Below are 16,299 nucleotides of genomic sequence, written 5' to 3' on the forward strand. Positions count from 1 at the left end.
TAGATATGCAGATCAGGGCTGGTTGCGTGGCTCAGCAGTATCAGTTGTCAGGACTCTATGTCAACTTCTCTGGTCTTGAACTCATGGTCACAAAATGGCTGTAGTAGCTCAATAATACCTTCAGAGGAGAAAAAGCAGGAGGAAGGGGCAGTGCTTTCCTTTCTATGAACAGTCTCCATCAGAAAAAATAAATATTTCCTAGAAGCCTGCATTAACTGCATTTATATCTCGCTGATAGCATTGTATCACCTGCCTGAGCCCCAGCTGGAGGGAAGATTAGGAGAACAAGCATCCAGTATTTTTAGCCTCCGTAATGCTACATGGAACCTGACAGAAAAGCAAACAAACAAACAACAACAAAAACAAAACAAACAAAAAACGCAAGGCTGGCTGTCAGGTATCTAACAGCATCTACCATAGAAAAGAGACAAAGTAAGCGGGGTTTTTTGTTTGTTTGTTTGTTTACGTGGTCCGTTAGTCCTGTTTGGATAACCACACACTGTTCAATTTTACATTTACTTTTATTCTTATTTCAGTTCCATTAAAATAAGAAAAATGTTCTTGATTTTAAAAGACACATTTTGCTTATCCATTGTATATACATGTGAACCTTTAATATTGTTCTTCTTGAATGAGTTTTTGGTTGGTAGCATAAATGAGTAAAAAGTTAAAATACAAATTACTCTGAAGGTCAAACCAATACGTAAACTGCTTAAAGTTTAAGGATGAGCCACTATCTGATTGTGAAATCAGAATTATATACCTTCAGTCTAAAGAATATTACTAAAATATTATGCAAAATGTCAAAATCTTCGTGTATACATATTTTTTTTGTAGAGGAAGCCCAAAGCTTTGGCAGATTTTTAAAGGGCCCATTACTGCCTATAGAAACACTGATAACAATAAATAATTATAATAAATCAGGGTATTCCTATACACTGTTTTAGAAAAAACACCTCATCTACATTTAGAAATAGCATTGATGGAATAGTGTCACTAGATTTAGAGATATAATTTCACAAAAGCATTTTCACGGTCAACCCCCTTCCTATTTGTTACTTGTCCATTTTATTGAACAACAGAGAGACTATCAACCTTCTTTATGGCAGAATCCAGAAAAGCCCATTAATAGTGAAAAACAAAGGGTATTTTCAAAGCAAAATGTAGGTGGGAACCTCATCTTCTTTTTTTCTGTCTATCTCTTCTTTCAGCTATTCAATAAGAAGTTATTGAGTTCTTACAATATGCTATTGGTTTATTTCAATTGTTTCATAAAATATAGCAGATGAGCAAAGCTCTGGGGAGATTCACTGAAGGTCATACAGCTAACAACTGTCGCAGATGCCAAGCCAGGTCACGCAATACAACATTCTTTTTACTCTGCCACAACTGGCTTTCTTTACAGGGGCTAGAGTGCAATCTGTATGTCCAAACTGGGAAGAAAAAAAAAATTCGGATTATCCAATTCGGATTATCCTACGTGTTTAATTAGTGTAAACAGGCAAGTCACAGAACTCAAGGTAAATGTTTAAAAGTACTCATTTTCAGTGACAACACTGCACCTTCATTCACTGTTAACACTCCCTGCATCATATCTGTGTATATATTTTTTAATTGAAATGCTTTATTGTTTAAAGTATCACATGAGTCTCATTTTCCCTCCACTGACCTCTCCCCGGCCGCTCCCACCCCCCAGAACGTGCCCTCACCTCCCTACTGTCTGTGTCCATTGGTTATGCTCATATGCATGCATACAAGTCCTCTGGTTGATCTCTTACCACCTCACACCCCCGCCTTCCCTTATAGGTTGGACAGTCTGTTTGATGATTCTATGTCTCTGGTTCTATTTTTATTCATCAGTTTATGTTTTTAATTTTTTGAGGAAATTCCATACCGTTTTCCACAGTGGCTGCAACAGTCTGCTTTCCCACCAGCAGTGCAAGAGGGTTCCTTTTTCTTCACATCCTCTCCAGCACTTGTCGTTTGATTTGTTGATGATAGCCATTCTGACAGGTGTGAGATGGTAAGCACCTCATTGTTGTTTTGATTTGCATCTCTTGGATGATTAGTGACTTTGAGCATGTTTTCATATGTCTCTTGGACTTCTGTATGTCCTCTTACGCAAAGTGTCTATTTAGGTCATTTGCCCATTTTTTGACTGGGTTGTTTATCTTCTTTTTGTTAAGTATAAGTTCCCTATAAATTTTGGAGATTAAACCCTTATCGGAGATAACATTGGCAAATATGTTCTCCCATGCAGTGGGCTTTCTTATGTTTTGTTGATGATTTCTTTTGCTGTGCATATCTGTGTATTTTTTATGAGACAATCCTTGAAAACTAGGCACATGAATCCCGAAAATAGCCTAGACCCTCTGGATTTGTGATTTCATTTATATGAGTACAGGTCATATAATATACATGCCGAAAAAATAATTAAAATATTAAAATTGCCTTTGGGCCTCTTAGGATGAAATCAGTACCCAACCCTTTTTTATGTTTCTATTTTAATCAGCATAATACACTTAATTTAATGTAATTTTGTCCTCAATTTTGTGCTGTGGATAGTTTAAATATTCATGTTAATGTTACCATCAGGATAAACCAATTCTATAATTCAATTTTATTCTGCCTTCATTTGATAAAATCCAGAATATTTGTTGTGTTTTAAAGTATGATGGAACATAATGATTATGAGGTAAAAACGAGTAAGAATTTCTGCAGTAAGTCTCCAACAATTTTGCATAGAGACTCCAAAAGAGTCCAGTGCGCTGTTTTCATGTTAGTTTCAGCAAAAGGAGCTGGAAGTTCAGAGACAGTTTCAGTCAAGCCGCAAAACTCGTGTTCATTCAAAAGAGGAAAAGATTACCTTCTGGTCTTTTCATTAGTTATCAGCAAGTTGCTACAATTAGATTAGGAATGGATGAAGACCTTATTTTCCATTTCATCCCGTGTTACATTATCTATGCGGTACACACTGTGTATTTAATAGAGGGTTAGAAAAAAAGGTTAAATAGATTTATAATTTTGATGGGCTCACTAAGAAACAGTGCCACATTTGCCTGGTCAGACAGCAAATCAATTTATGAGTATTCAAATGCAAATCGCATTCAGTGTCAAGCAGAACTATTGCCGGGCCTTCCTTAGGGAGACGCTGGGTTAGCCTTTTCAAAGGTGCCTCCGGATGCTGTTCCTAGAATATGCACAGTTCTAAGAACCTCATGGTTAGCCAAGTGGCTCTTTCTGCATTAGTAACGAGAACGTACTGATTTAATATCGTGCCAAAGAGGCCTGGATTCAAGTATGTACTAAAGGCCAGTCATCATTTATTTTAGTTATTATCACATGAATTATGACTGTAGTACATGGATTGCATTAATGGCACCTTCAACCTCTCATATGTCATGCCCTTTGTCATGTGACTTTGCACTTTCTCACACCAGTAAGTGGTATGTTTCCCTGTCCTTGATTGCAGTTGGCCATGGGACTAGTATTGATAAAAAAGATGTTAATAGATGATACAAACTGAGATTTTTTTTAAGTCCTCGCATATTTCCACTGTGCTTTTACACCTGTGTCACTGTCATGAGAACATGACCGGGTGGCCAACTGGAAAATGACAAATGCATGGCTCAGGGACTCCTATTGCCCCAGCCAACAGCCAAGCAAATTTCAGACACTTGTGGGATCCCAGCTGAGACCAGAAGCCCCGCCCAGGCAAGCTCAACCTTAATCACCAGCCTGCAGATGTGTGAGCTAAATAAATCGCATTGTTTTAAGTCATTATGTTTGGGATGGTTGGTTATGCAGTACTGTTGTGGCTGTAGGTAACTTATATGCTATAGTAAGCACTGTTTCATATTAGGAGATAATAAGGGGCCATATCATTAGTGCCTTGTTGGCTGGTTGGAGAAGAGAGATAGGGGAAAGTGTTTGTTCCACATCACAAAGTACCAGTACATATTCTTCTGTTTCGGGTCTATATAGAATGAGAAGGGCTCCCCTGGGCCTTATCTCTGCAGTATAAGACAGTCACCAGGAGCTGTCTGTGCTAAGACTGAATGAGCCAACACTGACTCAGGGCACAGGGCAAGGCCAGGTGTTAAGGGGGTAAGGAGAGAGACACATACTACCTCTGACTCAACCACCCTGCAGGCAGATTTGGTTGTTTCCTATTCAATGAGAAAATTTGGTCAAACATATGGTGTGTGTTCTTTTCAATAGGATTGCCAGATTTAGCAATAAAAATATAGGGTTCCCAGTTAGATTAGAATTTCAGAGAAACAACAAAGAATATTTTACTATAACTATGTCCCTCGCACCAGACATGCATGCTGTGTATTCTTCAAGCATTGAGAATGCTGATGAAAGGACTTAGGAAACGGAGACATTGTTTAGTTTAAATAGAGCTTTTCCTATCGCTTTTTTTTACTTTTTGTTACCTGGTTTAACTGGTTAACTGCCACGATATTTTGAATTTAATTAAAAAAGGCCCGCCACTTGCATCTATAGACGCTTATGGCGTACACTTGGTTAAGGAATAATATCCAAAAGTACCTTCTAAAAATATCAGTTTGTATAACTGGCCAACTGTTACAACACGTGAAGGTAGAGTTCAATGCAGAATTTCTCTGGTAGAAAAGCCTACATTTTGCAACCCCTCATCCATTTATGACACTTATAAATTCACCTGTGAGCACCATGGCTAATCAGACGCCTGGAAACTCTCCTCTTATCCTTCTGCTACTCTCTAACAACTGATTTGACTTTATACATAATCTATCCCCAAATAACTCCAGTATTTTTTTTTCCAAAATGATATTGTCTTTTTTATTTTATAACTATAAAATACGTTTTGGGGGAAAATATGAAGCAAATAAAAACATTATGTTGAAAAGAAAAAATTATACATATTCCTATCCACTGAGAAACAATTTTTAACATTCAGGTACAAATCCTTTAGCTTATCTATGCATACAGGTAAATATTTAGAGATCTGTATGAAATATAATTATATTATACATGCTGTTGGATAGCCTGTGGGTCTTAATATAGCATGGACCATTTCTTTGTCAATAAATATACATTTACATCCTTGTTTTTAATAGATGCAGTCAGCGAGTCAATATTTATTGAGTTACTACTAAATGCAAGACATTCTGTATTTCATTGCATGTATACCCCATGGTGTATTTAACCAATTCCCTGTAGTCAGGCATTTTATATTGTTTATAACTATTCACTACTATAATAGAGCCTGCAATAAATATCCTTGTAAGCCTACAACTCAACTGATAGAAACAGCAGTGTCTAGACACACTAGAGAAGAGCCAACATCAGTGAGGATATTCTGTTTGTACCAGGCAAACTGCATGCACAGTTCCAATATTTATGCATAATCAATAGTCCATAAAAAGACTAGTCAATTCATTTCTCTCCTTTGAGAAATCAATCAAAGGGGAGTGGGAAAAGTCGCTAAAACCAGTCTCAAGGGCTGTATCCATGCCTGCATTTAGCATATACCTTTTTTATTCACTAAATATTTACTGAATACCAAATATGTGCCACGCTCTATTCAGGGTCCAGTTTAAAATGAGTACAGAACTGGTTAGCTGCAACTCAGCATCACCTTGGCCCAGCTTACCTGGGCCCGACTGCAGGCTGCTGCTCACATTCAAGCCCCTGTCTCTTCCCCGTGTCTCTTAGTTTGAGACTCAGGCTGAAGGAACAGCTTCAAGCTGGGGCATGATCTTCTCATGCCCAATGTTAGAGGCTCCAGAGGGCTCCCAGAAATAGGCCGAGCCTCATAAAGCCTTAGCCAGGAATTGACACACTGTCGCTTCTGTCCACATTCTTCTGGCTAAAGTCAGTCACATGGGCAAGCCCTTCTGTCAGTGGGGTGAGGAAATGCATTCTTCTATAGAAGGGAGGAGGAGTGTGGGAGTAGTTGATAAACATAACACAATCAGTCACCCTGGGTATCAGCTATGCAAATTAAAAACCCACATCATTTGTAATTCCTTAACTAATAAAGAATTTAAAGATAAAAAAAACAAAAACAACACCAGCCCTAACCAGTTTGGCTCAGTGGATAGAGCGTCAGCCTGTGGACTAAAAGGTCCCAGATTCGATTCTGGTCAAGGGCATGTACCTTGGTTGCGGGCACATACCCAGTGGGGAGTGTGCAGGAGGCAGCTGATCGATGTTTCCCTCTCGTCGATGTTTCTAACTCTCTATCCTTCCTCTCTGTAAAAAAATCAATAAAATATATATTTTTTTTAAAAAACCAACATCAAAGATAGGCCAGCTAATCACATAGACAGCAGATGAGTACTGACATCAAAGTGCTGCCTCAAACAGGCTAAACAAAACTTACTGAGCATGTTAGTGAACATGGTAGATGGCATGATTTTGACTTTTTTTTTTTCCCCCAGGGACATGACTGGGTTTTTCTTGCTTCAACTACTCTTCTAAGCCATGTTCTATGTCTTCCATTTTCCATTACAAAATAGAAAGAAAATCTAAAGTACTCTGAATGTACAGGCCTGCTAGATTATTATCGCTTCCTTTATCTTACAGTTATCTAACCTGCATCTAACTCAAGAGCAGTCATTTTTTTCCTAATTCACTCGTCCTCAACATACTATTTACCAAAGATCATGTTTTGTATCGACATACTCAAATCGAGTGGCATGTTCATGTAGTTTTGTATAAACATTTTGGATTTCATAAACTTTTTTATGTCAGTAAGCTTCTGCTCATTTCAATTAACATTAATGCATATTAGGCATTTGATAAAGAAAAAGAATGCTACTCATCAACGGGAAAGTTTCTTAAAGAAACCCCCAACTCCCTTTGTTGCTTGGCTCTTTCCATCCACCCTCTTTCCGTCCATCTTAATGAGTTATTGTTTCCTTTTCCTGGACAGATCCATTGTGAGAATTAAGGCTTCTTCCATTTTGCTGGAGCTATGTCAAAAGGAAAGGCCCAGAGTAGGTTTAGAAATCTGTGTGAATCAAGAATCCATAGGCAAGGCTATTCTGAAAGGCAGTATTCAGTCCTCCCCAAAGAGAGGTGAATGGCAAGTGTGGAACTCCTGCCAAGTCGGGTTACTTTATCCACGCTCCTCCATCTGACTTTTCTTAATAGTAGGTAGCAAAATTGAGCTTCCAATTCAAACTAAATTTCTCTGGGGTAAGAACTGGAAAAGATGAGCTATAGTGTCAAGCTATTTATGATGATCAGATTTGATAGGTTCGGGTCAGCCTGAATACATTTCTATGTCACCTCTCCCGGATTATCATGCTCACTGCATTACTGAAAGCTGAGGCGCCAACAGCCCTTCTATTAAAATAGGACCAACTAGGTCCAGGCTCAGAGAGAAAAATAAAAGGTCTGCAGTTCCAAGGCGGGTTGCATATCTTTAGGTAGAGTAGTAAAGGTGCTAAATAACAGGTCTAATTGAGAAATACAATTTTTGATGCTGTCAACTGAACCTGGTGAATGAAAGGAAATTAAGTTGGGGGGGGAGGGGCATCTTATCCAAGGAAAGCTTAGGAAGCAATTTCCACCCATGAAGTAATTAAGGAGTGAAATGAGTTTCTACCTTAGCGCTTGACACAGAGTGATGTCAATGAGAAGCCCTCTTGGGAAAAGTATTGTAACTAATCTGCCCCAATGGTCAAGCAGTAGCTGATTTTGAAGAGATGGAAATTTAGCTCTCTTACAGGCAAGGTGTCTTCTTGCTCTACAAAGTATTAAACAAGATCATTTCTTCCATTTTAATGACTGCTACCGTTCCAGAAGAAAATAGAGGGTAGGTACCAAGGGAATTTAAAGTTGCTTTGCTCATCTTTTATAATGTTTTTCCTTTAATTACAAAGTATTTAAAGGAAAGCATATGTGTTATATTAAAAGATGATTACACAAAGAGAAGTGTAAAAAAGAAAAGGATGAGAGGGATTTAAAAACATGCCCATACTTGGGTGTACCCCACTCATCCTTATCAGGGATAAACACTGTTCTCTCTCTGACACCAGTTCTGTGAATTTCTTGAAACTAAACGTGTTTCCCACTCTTCGCCCTACCCTCCTTCAGGTGCACTTCCTAGAGAGACCCTCTGGATACTTTAGGAAAGCCAGTCACCTGGCTAAGGAATCTCTTGACCCAGCTTAAGGCCACTGTTTAAATAGCAGCATCTAAAAGAGTGAGGCTTCTCCCTTTGACATCCTCTGTGGAAACATAATGACATGTGACTTTGTTTTCACTGCATTGCAATAAAAATCAAATCAGTGTCCAGTGTTGCTAGCAGTAAAGAAATTTCAAGCAATAATCCTTTGGCAAAAAAAAATTACTTTTCTTCCTCTTTGTCTTCTTTCATTTGCGTTAATTACATCTGTCTTGATTGTCTGGTTGGCATCTACTTGCATTCCCGAATTAATCTCTTTATGTCCAGTATATTTTGAGTTTTTCTGCAAATTATCTGCCAACCGTCATCTCTTCAGAGAATTAGTTCAGAATTCTGTGAAAATATTATGCTGTAGGTGAGTTATTAGCTCCCTATTTTTATTGTTTGTACTCTCTGTCCCACCTAATCTCCAGGACAATGTTTCTCAAACTGGGGTCTTTAGACCCATGGGTGTCTGAATACATATTCTGTGGGTTAGGGAAATCTCTCCAAGAATTGAGTATGCGTTCACTTTGATGATTATCTTTTAAAATATGAAATATAAGCATAGTGTTGATTGTCTAGATAAAAAATATAATTAAGCACAGATCCATAAACTATGTGTCCATACTTTCTCTTATATGAATGATGAGCCTAAGGGAGCATTTTCTAGCTTGGACTAGACTGAGTTAGCAAGCATATGGTTGATGTTAAGAAGGCATAAGCTAGTGTCAAAATGGCTAACCAGCTTACATCCATCTTTGTTCTCATGTTGACTTTCTTTTAAAAGATTTTTAAATTGATTAAGAAGGAGAGGGAGAGAGAGAGTGAGGATGTGAGAGCATAACATCAATTGGCTATCTCCTACTAAGGATCGAGCCCACAATCCCAGCATGTGCCCTGACTGGGAATCGAACTGGCAACCTTTAGGTGCATGGGATGTTACTCAACCAACTGAGCCACACCAGCCAGAGCCTCATGTTGACTTTTTAAGTAATATTAGGCGTCGTGTTCTTTTGCAAAAATAATTCATAATTGAAAGCCTTCTTTAGCAACTAGAACTACTTCTTTAATTACCTGAGACTGATTTGCCATCATGAAAGTGACATTTGTAAATGGTGGCACAATATGATATGTGCAATGATGGATAGAAGAGGGGCATCTTCCCCAACAGGGGAGTACGCTGGAGTTTAGGCATGACGAGCCAGCGGGCATTCACACATGCAGCAGGGGTGGAGTGAAGTCAATGCAAAGGAAGCATCCATGCAAAGATGTGGATGGAGGAGAGCATGATGTTTGCATAAGAGTTTGTGAATTTTAAAGAAAACTGAAATAATACTAACTGGTAGTTTGTGAATTTTAAAGAAAACTGAAATAATACTAACTGGTACATTAGCTAACAACCATGTGATCTAGGTTGTGAGCTTATCGTTATAATCCTGTTCACATGTGAAAAACTGCTGCTCCAAGAAGTGAGGTGACTTTGGTCACACACTAGGAAGTGGCAGGGCTGGGACCTGAGACCACGAGGTTGCTATTGCACCGCACATTTCCACTAAACCACGATTTCTGACGCCAGTACTCGGGCTGGCTTGGAGAGCACCCTGGGTCTCCCTAGTTTATCTCTGTCCTGGTTACCATCCAACCATGTAATGGGCACTATTAGGTAAGCAATTACACAAACCCAGATGCTTTGTGAATTAAAAATCTGTTGAAAAGTTAATGATGAGTAAAATCCAAAAGACCAATATACTATATCTAGTGTCTGTTCTGTTCCAGCCGCTTTGGGAAGACTGAGCTGGAATAAACGTAGCTCACCTCCCTTTTCACCTGTGCCAAGGTGCTTGGTGACGTGAACACTGTTTCTGTGCTTGTCCCTTGTTCTCCCCTCCAATGCCTCTGCTTTAGAAGATCTGTCGTATGCCCACTTTCCATCTTGAACTTGCTGTTCTTCCTAATACCCTTGGACTGGTCCTCTGGCCTCTTGCACAATGACTACTGTTCTGGCCCTCGGTTACTGTCTGTGTATACTTCCTGCTGGGGGTGAGTTCCCAAGGATGTTATTTATATAATCAAATAAAAAATAAGTAAATAGCATGGCCAGTGTTGCTCAGTGGTTGAGCATCGACCTATGAACCAGAAGGTCAAAGTTTGATTCCCACTCAGGACAGATGCCCAGGTTTCAGGCTCGATCCCCCATGTGGGGCATACAGAAGGCAGCTAATCAATGATTCTCTCTCATCGTTGATGTCTCTCTCTCTCTCTCTCTCTCTCTCTCTCTCCCCCCTCCTCTCTGAAATAAATAAAAAATATATATTAAAAAAATAAGTAAATAAGTACACTACTGAATTTTCTTTTGGAAGACACAAATAACTGCTTGACTAGTCGGTTTTGAGTTCCGCCGGAAAGACTGCCCCTCCCATTCTTATTGTTCTTGTTGTTGCCCATTTATCTTGGGTTCTCATCCTGTACCTCTTTGAAGCAAAAATACTAAGTGTTTTTAAACCATCACCTCAAAACATTAAAAAAGGCAAGAAATCAAACATAATGTCACCTTTATAAAACTTGGTGTCATAGGTATTCTGTAAAATATATAAAAACAAGTGGAAGATTTCAATGATGTTACCAAAAAAATCTTCAAATTCCTGATTAAATATACTTATTCATTCTTCAGTGTTCTTCTTTGGTGGCTAGCCATTTATTCAAAGTCTCTTCTTTCCCTTTTCCCTTCTTCCCATAGCCTTTCACTACCCAGAAGTTTCTTAGAAAGCAGCTTCATGGTTATGCAATCATGATCCTTGGGGCTTTGTGTTCCCGGAGGCTTGTCTCCAAGCTAAATTATTGAATTACAGAACAAACCTACTGGGGTATGTAGAGTCACAGGGATGGCACCAGTGGTGGGATGGTCTTCCTAAGACACAGAATTATGTTCCACATTCTTATATTGGCATAGAGAGCACAACTAACTGCATTTTCAGATTTTATGCTTGCCTTTGGTAATATATGAGCAGCCTTCTTATATTTTAATTAACTCATACTATAGTGGGGCCTTGACTTACGAGTGTCCCGACTAACGAGTTTTTCGTGATATGAGCCGTCTCTCGGCTGATTTTTTGCTTTGAGTTGGGAGCTAAAATTCGGGTTACGAGCCATCTTCAGATACCCCACCGCTAGTTGGCGCAGCGAACAAACGTCACAGTGAACGCCACAACATCAGCCCAGCATCATGTGTCTCACTCGTTCACTTTAAGATTTGACACACGAGTAATTTGAGTTACGAGGTCCGTCACGGAATGAATTAAACTCGTAAGTCAAGGCCCCACTGTGTTCAGATTTAATAATAATAAATCACCCATTGCCTAGCCAACACAAAAGAACACACATGAAAACAAAGTCATATATCAGGAAATAAGGATTTTGCCAGTGAGAATCCTTCACACTTTTAGGTCCAACATTTCTGGAGGTGAATTTTAACACAGGCATTATTTAGAATTGCTGGCACATGGTGATAATAAAAAGCAAATGACTCTTAGTCAAGTTCATTATTGATTTGTAATTGTCTACAATGTATCCCCTTGGCACCTGCTAACTCTGTCTTGCCTTAGGTATACCACTCTTTATGAAAAGTGCAAAAATTCTGATGCATGTCTATCATTCTCTTCTATCAAAGCCCCAAACAATTAAGAGCATAGGTCCAAAGTAGAGGAGTCCTCTTGGCCAAGCTTTAGCAAACCATTTCATGTTCATCTGAACCTGAAACTCTAGTAATCCACAATGAAGCTAATTACCTATTAGCTATAAGCCTGCAGCCATTGTTATCATGAGGAAGAAGCCCAACTGTACAAGAATAAAATAATATTATTTGGTATATTACATTTAAAGAAACAGCCCAGAGTCATTTTATGTGTGTGTGATTGCATTTATTTTATTGGTTTTTTTATTAGAAAAGTAATACAGTGCTTGTTGTCACAAGGCAAACAATATGAAAGTATAAAAAAATTTAACAACCTCTTTCTTAACCCTCCAGTCTAACTCCAGTATCTCAAAACAATCTATGTCAATTTGCAATTTGGTGTATGTAATCTGTACTTTTTTCTGTGCTTTTAGGAATTAGATAGTTTAGATCAGGGGTGGGAAACCTTTATTCTGCCAAGGGCCATTTGGATATTTATAACATCATTTGAGGGCCGTACAAAATTATCAACTTAAAAATTAGCCTGCTATATTTGGTCAAGCATTTAATTAACTCACCACTAATGCCTTGCCAGGGCCAGACCAATTGATTTCGTGGGCCTTCTATGGCCCACAGGCCAAATGGTCCCCACCCCTGGTTTAGATATAGATGGATGGATGGATAGATAGATAGGTAGATAGATAGGATATGTTCACATACTTATATTTATATATATAATTTTTTTTTATGTTTTATGAAAATTGGGTCTTCCCATATACTTTTTTATAAAAGTTGCTTTCTGTCACCAGTATATTTTATTCTTCCCTTTGGGTCATGATATTCAGATATAACTCATTCTTTTAAATTTATTTATTCATTCATTCAGTAATCATATATTTACTAGAGGGCCAGTGCACAAAATTCATGCACTGGGGGGGGGGGGGGGGGGGGCGGGGCGGGGTTCCTTAGCCCAGCCTGAGCCCTCTCACAGTCTGGGACCCCTTGCTCCTTACTGCTCGCTTGCTTGCTCCTTACCATTTGGCTCGCTGCTCCTTAGTGCTGCTGCAGAGGCGGGAGAGGCTCCCGTCACCACCGCTGCACTCGCCAGGCATGAGCCTGGCTTCTGGCTGAGTGATGCTCCCCCTGTGGGAGTGCACTGGCCACCAGGGGGCAGCTTGTGAATTGAGTGTCTGCCTCTGGTGGTCAGTGTGCATCATAGCAACCAGTCATTCTGCTGTAATGGTTGCTTAGGCTTTTATTATATAGATTATGACTGTCTATAGATATCTGCTTTAGATATTTGGGTGAATAAAACAGACTAAGTTCTTGCTTTTATGGAATTTACATTCTTATGTGAGACAGACAATCCTATATAATAAAAGCCTAATATGCTAAGTGTCCGGTCGACCAGTCGGCCATTCAACCAAAGCACCATATGTAAATGATATGCTAAGGCCACTCAACAGCTCAGTATGACGTGCACTGACCACCAGGGGGCAGTTGACCAGTCACTATGACATGCACTGATCACGGGGGGAAGACGCTCTGATGGGTAGGTTAGCTTGCTGCTGGGGTCTGGCCAATTGGAACTGAGCAAGATGGGCCTGACATGCCCTGGAGCCCTCCCGCGGTCCCTCCCCAGCTGGCCAACTTCCTGTGTCTCTCCCGCCTCCATTGTGCACCAGTGGGGTCACTCAGCCTGGCCTGTGACCTCTCGCAATCCAGGATCCCTCAGGGATGTCGGAAAGCCGGTTTCGGCCCAATCCCACAGGTCAGGCTGAGGGACCCCACTGGTACATTAATTCATGCAAAGGTCTCTAGTAAACACATAAGGAGTAAAAGAACAGCATGCCACATGGTATTAAGCATTGTGGAGAACAAAAGGCTGGGGACTGAGAGTTTATGCCTTTTGGCTTCCTTCATCCATTTTGCCCACCCTCCACCCCCTACCTCTGGCAACCACCAATCTGTTCTCTGTACAGTGGGGCCTTGACTTACGAGTTTAATTCGTTCCGAGACCGAGCTAGTTAACTCAAATTACTCTGTCAACTCAATGCAAAAAATCGGCCGAGAGACATCTGGTATCTCAAAAAACTCATTAGTCAGGACACTTGTAAGTCAAGACCCCACTGTATCTACTTTTTGTTTATTCTTTTTTTTTTTAATTCACACAAATTAGATCATATGGTATTTGTCTTTCTGTTTATTTATTTTACTTAATAACATAGTGTCCTCAAGGTCCATCCATACTGCCACAAGATTTTATTTTTATCTGTGGCTAAGATATATATATATATATATATATATATATATATATATATATATATATATGGCACATCTTTATTCATTCATCCATCAACGACACATAGGCCGTTTGCAATCTTGGTTACTGTAAATAATGCTGCTATGAACATGGGGGTCCAGATACCAGTATATTTTTGAATTAGGGTTTTTGGGGTTTTTTTTATTAATACCCAGAAGTAGAATTGCTGGATCATACAGTTCTATTTTTAATTCTTTAAGAAATCTTCTTACCGATTTCCATACTGGCTGTATCAATTTACATTCCCAACAACAATGCACAAGAAGTCCCTTTGTCCACATCCACCTCAACACTTACTTCTTGTCTTTTTTATTATAGCCATTCTGACAGGTGTAAAGTAATATCTCATCATGGTTCTGATCTGCATTTCCCTGATGACTGGAGCATCTTTTTCTGTACCTGTTGGACATCTACATGTCTCTGGAAAAATGTCTATTCAGATATTCTGCCCATTGTTTTTAATTGGATTGTGCTGAAATCTTAATGTAGTCTACTAGTATATACAGGGTGTCTCCAAAACCTGGAATTTCAGTCCAACATGTGTATTGAGTTGCACAGACAGGCCCTAATTTTGCTCATCAGGTTGGTGATTGATGCTTGTTTGCTAACACTGAGAATGTTGGCAAAGGCGGGAAGGAGGGCTGGCAGAGGAGCTGTACTAATTACGGAAGGTGCAAATTCAACATGTAGCACATTTACAAGACATAATGAGCTTTGCTGAGGTGAAACAGGCGGTTTGTTACATACATTAGAATTAGATGCTATAATTGCTTCACAGCCCAAATGTGAATGATCTCTTGAGAAACGAAGAAAGCAACCCACCCACCTCTGCATGACAACAAAAGAATCCCCTTCCACTGACTGGTAAGCAGGGAACTAGGACATAAGGGTAATTTGGTCAAAGCAACAGTGGATTAGACATGCTGCTATCTGTTCTCAAACGCCACAGGGAGCAATGGAAGAGTGTGATGAGGGAAAATGACCTTCATCAAGGAGAACCTGCAGCATATCTTCAAGGGGTAAGGAGGGTTTTGGCCCTGTGTCAGTTGTGCCTCTAAAACATGGGGGCTACACCAGCCAAGCAAGCAGCAACTGTGATAGGAATTTAGAACAATTTTTGGTGCCTACTTTTTAGGAAGACTGTGAATCATCCCAAACAGGTTCAAATAAGTTCCATTTGGGGTTTTTAGACTCTAAGACAAATACCATAATGTTGAGAGAACCACACACTTATTTAATTTAGCAATTAAGTCACTTAACAAATTGTTCAACAGTGCCACCTATAGGCAAACATATGCTCCTTTAATGGAGTGAGGGGAAGTGTGCCTGGGAGGCTCACTCACTGAAAAGGTTAGCAAAGGCTTTCGGATCAGACTAAACTGATCATTCTAACACTGACTTGATGAACTCCATGGACTTGGGCAAGTTTCTCAGCCTCTCTGAGTTACTCAATAATTGTTTTTGTACCTCCAGTGACAGGAAACCCGTTTTAAATGGAAACAGGCTATCCCACAGTTGGATGCTGACATGCCAATATGTTCTTTATAGAACCAACTTGATATGATTTTGTTCATTAGCTCGATGTTTCCCTCCTGGGGATAGCCAAAATAAGCTTAGCCTTTTATCCATACAGTTCTTAAAATATTGGAAGGCAGATAATGAGTTCCTTTTTAATCTTCCCTTCTCCGGGCTAGTTATTATTAGTTGCCCTTAGAACTATCCTATACAAAATAAAAACAAACATGAATCATTAACATCAGTGGTGGGCTCATGCCTTACAAGCATGTTTTCTTTTTCAGAATTTTGTGAAGTATTTCTATTATTCCTTTCATGTGTTTGTTAAAACTGTATCTCGGGCACGTAGATTGCTTAAGATCACACAGTTGGGCTATCTTTTTAAACAAAACTGGACTGTAATCATATGCCTTGAGGCAGTATCCTTTTGAAAGTTGATGAAATCAACATCTTCCCAAGTTCATGTAAGTCCATAAACCTAAACATGGGGTTAAACACCCCGTAAGCCCCATCCTTCCATCCTTGCTTTCAGATCCTCGGTAAACCTATCTGGACCTCAAGTTCAAACTCCTTTTTGAAAGAAATTAAAGAGATAAGGCTGAACTTTGACCCTCTTTCTCCCCG

The sequence above is a fragment of the Myotis yumanensis genome, unplaced genomic scaffold, assembly GCF_028538775.1.
Source record: "Myotis yumanensis isolate MYYU_CA2020_CCGP unplaced genomic scaffold, mMyoYum1.0.hap1 SCAF_16, whole genome shotgun sequence".
Taxonomy (NCBI): domain Eukaryota; kingdom Metazoa; phylum Chordata; class Mammalia; order Chiroptera; family Vespertilionidae; genus Myotis; species Myotis yumanensis.